General features: G+C 30.4%; 1 long non-coding RNA gene across 2 annotated transcripts; it reads right to left on the bottom strand.

Annotated features, from left to right (window-relative positions):
* Positions 1 to 3,439: 3,439 nt before the first annotated feature.
* On the bottom strand, positions 3,440 to 6,638 carry LOC102592637 (uncharacterized). Of its 2 annotated transcripts, none has more exons than XR_001475257.1 (3): positions 6,193 to 6,638; positions 4,180 to 4,720; positions 3,440 to 3,969 (listed from the first exon to the last, which is right to left on the bottom strand). It is a non-coding gene; the product is annotated as an uncharacterized lncRNA (long non-coding RNA). The 2 variants fall into 2 exon arrangements; XR_001475258.1 differs by lacking the exon at positions 6,193 to 6,638 and adding an exon at positions 5,321 to 5,492.
* Positions 6,639 to 9,073: the final 2,435 nt, after the last annotated feature.

Raw genomic sequence — 9,073 nt, 5'->3', positions numbered from 1 at the left:
TTAAATTATTTATTTTTTAAAAAAAACCACGTATGGAAGTTTCTTTTAAAAATTATCATTTTAATATTATTTATTATTTTAAGTTTTATATCAGATTTTTTTTATCTTATTTGCATTTTAAAATAAATATTTTTTAATAAAATATAACCTATAATCTATATTTTCTATCTTTATAGATTAAAAAAATCAAACTAATAATAATAATAATAAAAATAATAATAATAATAAACTATTGTTTAACTTAAATTGATAATAATAATAATAATAACGTATTAAATTTTAAAAAAAACATCTAACTAAATATGACATTTTAATCTTTATTTTCTGAAAAACAAATAGCTATCTAATTAAATAGAGAGTTTCAAAACATCCCATTACACTCCTATTTCTAAGCAAATTGAAAAACTTTTAAATTAAAATTATTAAAATGATTTTTTTAAAGAAAAAATATGGCGTTTTAATCTTTATTTTGAAAATATAATAATTATCCAACTAAATAAAGAGTTCTAAAACTTCTCGTTACACTCCTACTTCTAAACAATGAAAAACTTTTCAATTTAAATTATTTATTTAAAAAATATTCACGTATGAAAGTTTCTTTTTAAATTTATCATTTAAATATTATTTAATATATTAAGTTTCATATCAGATTTTTTCTTATTTGCAATTTAAGCACTATATTAATTCATATCTCTTATTTTCTCTTCTTCAGATTTTCAACCTTAGCACAAGATAAATGAGAAATTGTCAGAGCAAAAATTATAAAATGATAATATATGTCACTTTCATAAACATAGAAGGCATTAAATTATATTATTATTATTATTATAAGTTAAATATATTATTAAGTGCATAATAATTATTTTTTAATTATAAAATTATTACATTTTAAATCATCCGTGCAACACACGGGCACGTATACTAGTATGTAATAATAAAAGTAATGTTAATTGCTGTCAAATTTCACTCATTGCACTTCTCAATTGGGGGATTGACCACTAGTTCACCACTAAAAGATTATTCTTTGTGTTCCATTTTGTATTAGGATTTATTTCAATTTTAATGAATTTTAAAAATATTTCTCTCAAAAAGGAGCTTCAACCTGATTGAGTTTGGCGGAAAGTTTTTTCTAATTAAGGTTAAAAAAATATTTCAAAGAAGAAAGAGAAAGGACAAGAAAAAAAATAAAAAGAAAAATGAGTAGGATGAGAGAACTGGACTATATGGATAAAAAAAAAGTGTTTTCCCTTACCTGTGTACGTTTTTGGATACTTTTAACATTTCATTAGATGAAAGCTATGTTTCACAGATTCTTCACTTCGGATTTTACACCCGTGTTAACACGACATGATTGTGGATGTGGGTTTCAGATGTGTATTGGATATGGCTAATCGATTTAGGGTAATTTGAACAAAATACATCAACAAATTAGGGGAAAATATAATGATATTTGAATCAATACAAAAACTAGATGAAATTAAAATTTAGGCATATGTTTTTTTCTTTAAAAGATACTTGGAATAACAAGTCAGTCTCTTAAAGGTGCTTTAAAGATATTGTCACAACCATCAAGGTCGTTCTTCTTTGATTTACCCTCCTTTTAAACCTCCCAATAGTTGTGGTTAGCTATATATGACTTGCGAGGATCGATGGAACAATGCCCGAGGTGATCAGATATATTTCGAGTAGCATTTCAGTTTTGCAAGTTGGAAACTAGAAAGGTCTGACCAAAGTTAACATCTAGGGTTGGCGAGGTCGAATTTGAGTTTTGATATTTCCACCAAGTCTAGAGGATGATTAATGGCCTTGTTCGACGTCGACACAATTCTCGAGTCATTCAGAGACATTTTGAACCCTTGGGAGGGATTTCTTGAGTTTCCAATGTTTAAAGTTGACCACAATCAATATTTGATGAAGATGACCCCGAAATGGTTATTTGAACATTCTAATAGGTCACTTTAGATTGACTTGGTTGCTTTTACGACCCCTCTTCATAGAGAAAGGCATGTCATGAGAATGTCGCGCTTACAGAAACCTTTAGCTTCCGCGAAGCCGAGTTACATTAGTGGCTTCTGTGACTCTTCCCCGATCGACACCATTTGTTCTAAATTTCATTTTGGAGATTTTGACCATGGATTGAGGCGATTTTAGAGGGCTTTTCGAGACTTCTTCATAGGGGTAAGTTTTTAACCTTCCATATGATTTTTTCAAGTTGATTAATCGTTTATTTTGTTACTTTATAGCGAATGAAAAATGCAACTAAGATTTTTCTCCTAGTATGATTGTAAATTGGGGTTTTGAAGTCCAATTTATAGTTTTTGGCTTAGAAATTAAGCTTTGAGGTAGGTTATTGATTACTTTTTTCAAACTTAGCTTGGGTGGTAACTTATCATGTAAAGTATGACAGGGGTTGGAAGAAATTTTAGGTAAAAGTACTAAATTAAATGATTTGATGTTGTTCTCAAACTAATATTGGTGCATGTTTTTTTATGACGATCCTAACACCAAAGATTCAAATAATTCTTGATTCGTTTGTGGTTGTTGTTGATACCCACAGAAAGAGTTGGAGGTGGCTGAGCCCTTACATTCGGAGACCCTGCCCGATTCCCTTTTTACTTTTACTTTTGTCTTACTAGCTATTTAGACAACTGATGTACTAGACTTGTCATTTTTCTTTGTAATAAAACGTTCTTATGCACGTAACATTGAGCCTTGTGATTTTGTTTATGTACTATTGCTTTATTTACAAAACATTCTGAGATTTAAAATATTGTTCTAATTTGAATTACTTTTACATGTATTCTATGTTGTTTGTCTTCGCAGAGGCTTACCTTCTATGAGGGTTAGGGTAGTTGCCTTTATGTCTCTAATTTTGTGACATGAGTATCATGACAGATATGTACACATCAACAACATTGATAATTGTGCAGTAAATTCAATAAGTCTATCATGATTTATGAAAATATTTACTATGTGCAAGGTATAACTTGTACTAGTTGTATGAGGATATATTGTTTTATTGATATTATATTTTGACCTGTGCCAAACTATGTTTTATTTTCCTTCTTGGCCTTTGTTTCTCTTTCTTATTTTTCTCTTTCCCCTTTTTCTCATTTTTTGTTTTCTCCCAAATCTAATTTGAAATCAATTCAATTACTCCAAGTTTGAATAAATGAAAATATTAAAAATCAATTCAATTACTCTAAGTTTGAATAAATGAAAATAGTGAGAATACAATTGAATGTGTGTGTCTATATATAATAAAACCCTTGTTATTAAATTACACATTAAATATTTAGAAATTATGAACATAGAAAGCATGGTTATGATTATCATTATTATTAGGCGTTTGACTATAGAATCATATTTTTTTTACTGTATTTAAAATATATGGAGTTAGAGTTGAAAATAGAGTTATGTTTTATTTTTCAAGAAAATATTCAGAATAATATTCATATTATATTAAATAAAACTTCAAAAGTGAGTATCATCATCAAGTCCATCAAAAGCTCATCTTTGGATATCACTACAAGGAATTGCTCTTAATTTTTGGACTTGATGTCTTCATTTAGTTACCAATCTTCCTTGCAAATGCGACTCCAATATCACAAAAGCTGATCAAGAACAATAGAACCTTCTTTAACCCGAGTCTTGCTTTGATTAGTTTGATGCCTTCAGTAACACTGTTAACTTTGAAGTCTTTACTTTTGAAAATTTGTCCATTAAATGCTTCGGGATCCAATATTTGAAAGGAAGCAAACTACAACCAAATTACTAAAATATTTGGTTGTAGTCTTGTAGATACCTTTTGTCAAAGTTGTTTTTCCTATTCCACCAATGCCATATATACCAACCATGTTGTTGATACGAGCATCTACTCCAACTGGATTTCAAGCAACATCTAGAGGTGTCTGGTTGGCCTCTTGTAGGACTTGTTTTATGATATTCTCCATAAATTTAAATTCACACCTACAAATTGTTAGGGAAAAAAGGAATAATAATTAAAAACAAAAACAAAAATCGTAACAATAAAAGCCCAACACTTTAGTTTATTAGGCTTGTTGTGATTGAATTAGCATTTTAATAGTTTAAAAATGCACATTGAAGCTATAGAATATTCATTCAGAGTAATTTTTTATGAGTTTGCTTCACAAAGTAGAAAAGACTGAGAAATCATACCTATTAGCAACATTTTGCAAATCCCATCCAGATAAATTTGGAGGTTCTCTAAGTGTAGTTATCCGCTTCTCCATTTTTTGAGCCCAAGATAATCGTTCCTTGTATACAGACAAAGCTTCACCAAAGCATCCAGATTGCACCATTCTCATAGCTAAGAGAATTTTCAATGATGAACATATCAAGAAACACTTTGAAAAGAGAGTTTTTTTGTGTCTACCTGAAATGTCGAAGACTAAGAGCTTTGTTGAACTGATCATTGAAAGGAATAAATACATCCATCCATAGGAAACTGCATTCTCGTGACAACTCGTATGAAATGGATAGCATCCCTAGTAGCAGTAGATCTTCATATGTTGGGAAAATTAGAAGATCATTGTTGGTCCATTTTCAAACAAAGAGCATTTGATGATGGGCAGGTTCCAGAGGGATTAGTAAGCATGGGGAATAGAACGGTTGAAATGTGTCAAGGTTTACCATTGGCTGCAAGTGTGTTGGGAGGCCTCACCCGAAGTCAACTTTGCTTTCCCACTTTGCCTTACCCCTGAAACTCAGAAATACATCATAAGAGAAGTGAGAAGATGTAGATGATTCTCCTTAAAAAAATAGTGTCCATGGATGTAAAAATTAATGAAGGTTGGATGATTTTAAGTCAATTTGTTAACTGAAAGAGAACTGGGATTTAGATGATTCTCCTTGAATAAATGAACACAGTGAATTGTGATTTCTTCAAGGAAACTTCATTTTGTGACAAGAAATTTGCAATCCTACACCAAGATATTTCTCAAGTCAATGCTACATATCTCCTCATTTGTAGTCACATTCTTCATTTATGTCTTTTTGGGCTTGGCTACACTGCTATACTTTTATTATATATGGTTAACTTTGCAAATAGTTATTTTTAATCCTTTGGTTGCTAAGCAAGGCGGGTTCTCTTTCACTCTTTGGAATGAGCCTTTTCGCAATTCTCTCTCAACACAAACTGGGCAGCTAAACATTAGTAACTATTTTAAAACGCAGCAAGTATATCAATCAGAAGCATGATTTATTTAAAAGGCATTAGCATCAACTTTTACACCAAAAGTCTTGTGATTTCAGTTAGTATAACAATAACAACTTGCTGCACCGTCTTTATATGACATACTTTATAACTAGCTTAGCATTTCTTGTAGGGATGGCCAGCAACGGATGTTCAAAGCCCCCCTAACCTGCTCTATCAAATCTTTTAAAAAATAATGTGATATAAATTGATCAAATAACTAACAAAATGTATATGCCTCATACTTTCATGTTTTAGCTAAGAAGAGAAATGGAGAACTTGCCTCTTATAGCTATGGGTAGAAGTTGCAATCTCTCTTTGTTGTGGGAGTTTTCATTCTGCTTCATCACTACTTCTCCCAATATCAACTCTTCTTTCCTTGAAATCCAAGATTTCTTAAAAAATTTAGAATATCCAACAACCAATTAGTCTTTGCTCTGAGCCCACATATCAAATGTTTGTGTTGGATTGTAATGATAATTAAACAACCCGAACCAAACCAACTTCTTTCTCTTGTTAAGGATTCTAATTGGCTTATATGATCCTCGTCATCAAGAACAATTAAATTATCCTTCGTTTTGAGAATTTGATGAAGAAGTTTCTCTTGTAGCTTGACTAGAGCATTATAGGCTTCCGCTTCTGATCTAATGTCAGAAAGGAAGTAATTATTCTCAAAATATTCGGTTGTAGATACATTTATGCCAAATTTGTTTTTCCTATTCCACCAATGCCAACCATGTGAAGTTGATCAATATCATCTCGCAATAACAACTTTATATCTTCGACGCGAGTATCTCCAACATCTAGAGGTGTCTGGTTGACCTCTTGTAGGACTTGTTTTATAATATTCTCAACAAATTTAAATTCATGCCTACATTAACAATAATAAACTAAGTAACTAGAAAAAGTTAAACAATAAGAAGAACAGTTTATGAGTTGGGTTAACAAAGTAGATATTAGAAAGAAGGGAACCATACCCATCAGCTTCAACATTTGGAGATAAATTTGGAGTTGTACACTTGTGAGCCCCAAATAATGGTTCCTTGTGTATAGTTAAAGCTTCACCAAAAGAAAGACCCAATTTGCTTTCACAGTAGTTAAGAAAGATGAACTTCCTAGAATATAAGCAAATCGATCTGCTATAACTTGTGTTTGGATTCAACAATTTTAACTTGAAAAAGACCATGGAAACCCTTACTCTTCAATTGCTTCAGATCTACATGTTTCTTCTTCAATAAAATAGATTTTTATAAATGTATCAAAGATGTGATTAGATCCAAGATTGAATGAAAGGATGTTGGATGATTTTTAGTCAATTTGGTAAAAAAAAAAAAAGGAGAATAGGAATGTAGGTTTTCTTAGGAAAAAGGATAAACCACAAAGGATTTTTTCTTTGGAGAAGTCGGTCCAATGCTTCATTTGTAGTCACATTTTCCATTTCTTCTTATTTATGAGTATATCTTTTTGGGCTTTGCCATTTTGGAGGTCCAAACTCTCAAATACTTTTAGCAGGGCTGATAAATGGACAGTCCAATAGGATATGAGTCAGGTGAAAATAGTTATCCTCCGTTCCATAATAGTTGTTTACATATGTTCAATAATATTTATCAATTTTATCAAATCAATGTATAATTTTACACTTAGTTCATAATATTTTATTATCATTAATTATAGTCATTTCTCTATTATATTTTTCACAATATTGAATTTATTATATTCAAAGGATGATATAGTAAAATTATCATTATATTCATAGTTTTTTAAGAACGTGCAAAATCAATAGGACAACTATTATTAAACATGGGAGTAAAGTATTATATTTAACCCATATTTAATATAATAAAATGATTAATCTCAACGATATTAGTAACACATCTTAATATACAAGAGAGTGTAGCATAAAAAATGTAGTACCAAATAAGGTATGTTAGTTGACTTTACCCTTACTGTTGAAATAAAGTTATGCTTACCCTCGCCGTCTACAAATTTATTACTCGTACACATCAATTGTATGAAAAACCCTAAATCAACAAAAAAAACCTGAATTTACTTAAATTACCCAATTTTTAACTCAATTCAACCCACCTAATCATATAACTCACTTTTGTTAATCTCATCTTTTAACCTTGTGCTTATTTCCAAACTCTCTCGTGTCTGCTTGCAACCCAACAATACTTACAATAATACAAACTCAGCCATCCATACAATACAACGTTCACAAATCACAATACATCGACCCATATGCCTCTTCCGTATATTCACATAAGCTTCACAAATTAAATTTTGCTATCTCTTGGAAAGGGGAAGTGAAGGAAGCTGTCAGTAATAGTGATTTGGTAACTGCTGAAAGTAGCATAGTGTTTCAACGGAGGAGGAAATGAACAAGATTAGAAAGATGGATTTGAGTTTTAATTTGCATTTGATTTAGTGGGTGGATTAGGATTAAAAGAGAAAATTAAGTCAATTCAATCAAAATTGGATAATTTTAGATGATTTGAGAGAAATGCGAATGACAAGTATAATAATAATAGGAGTAAAGAATAAAATCAACAAATAAATGAAAATTAAGGGGTATTTTTAACCATTTTTCCTTAATACACAAATCCAAAGACAAATCTACAAGATTTATATCTGTTTTTTATGTTTAAAGTTTTCATTTAATAAGTTGAGAGTATAGGAAATTTGATGGAAGCTGTTGGAGGAGTAACGTACCAAATAGAAAATGAAAAAATAAAGCAAACTCAGAGTAGCATGGGATCAATAAGATTCTTGATAGGAAAGCTAACAACATAATAACAATCTCAATAAAATAAAAATAAAAAGGGACAAACTAAAGTTGAACAAGCCAAGTTATAAATTTTTAGGCCTTAATTAATATTCCTACAATAATGCTAGCCATAGAATACCTAATTACTAGTTTACTAGTTGATAGAGAAGATCATTGAGTGGGCAAAATTGTTTGCATTTATTAGAAAATCGTGTGCTTCTAGCTTGCAGTTTTTCATATAGTTGAAGGATGCTTTTTTTCAATGTAATGACACAAAAATGTAGCTTTGAGTTATAGTTAAGGGATGTTTTTAGCCATTTACTCTCAATTTACATATAGCCTTTTCAAAAATATTAACGCTCTAAATAAATAGGTACAAAAAAAATACTCTATTGTTTTTGCTTCATGGTTGAAAACTACAAATAAAATACAAAATTGGACAATTAAAAAGGCACAGAACATATTTTCTAGACCAAAATCTGGTGAGAAGCAAACATGGTCAGGCAAACTAGAATACTGAATTATTTGTAAATGTATAATTCCCATGGTGTATATCACGTCTATGATTCTGATGAGCCGACTGATATATTGGTGCACCAATCAAAACAAGCTGTCCGATTTGACTTTCATTAGCCAATCGAGTGAAGGGGATGTTTGTTAACAACCACAATATCTTGAAAAGGCAAAAGAACAAAATCATTACATAAAGCAGTTGATGAAGAATTTACTATTTTCATGACCAAAGTTCAATTAGAGAACTGTTAATCCTCAAACACTATGCAAACAAAATATACCGATCTAGAACTCTAATTTCACAAATCTAACCTCCAAAACGGTAAAGATTCCTACCCATTTTACCAGCAATCACAACTTACAGAGAAAAGAAAAATAGCCCATTTTTAGACACATTCAACATTGCCACAACAAATCAATTGACAAAAGCAATGAACACTCGAACAAATCCTTATGCAGCAACAACGAAACGTTCAAATAATCCTATCAAAAATCTTCTTTTTTTCAAGTTAAAATAACTTTCGTAACATACCCAGATGATAATAATAGGAAATTAAATTGAATAAGCAAAGAGTGTA

The sequence above is a fragment of the Solanum tuberosum genome, unplaced genomic scaffold (assembly GCF_000226075.1).
Source record: "Solanum tuberosum cultivar DM 1-3 516 R44 unplaced genomic scaffold, SolTub_3.0 scf00337, whole genome shotgun sequence".
NCBI classification, from domain to species: domain Eukaryota; kingdom Viridiplantae; phylum Streptophyta; class Magnoliopsida; order Solanales; family Solanaceae; genus Solanum; species Solanum tuberosum.
The sequence above is the reverse complement of the archived record's forward strand: the minus strand, read 5'-3'. Positions and strand labels throughout refer to the sequence as shown.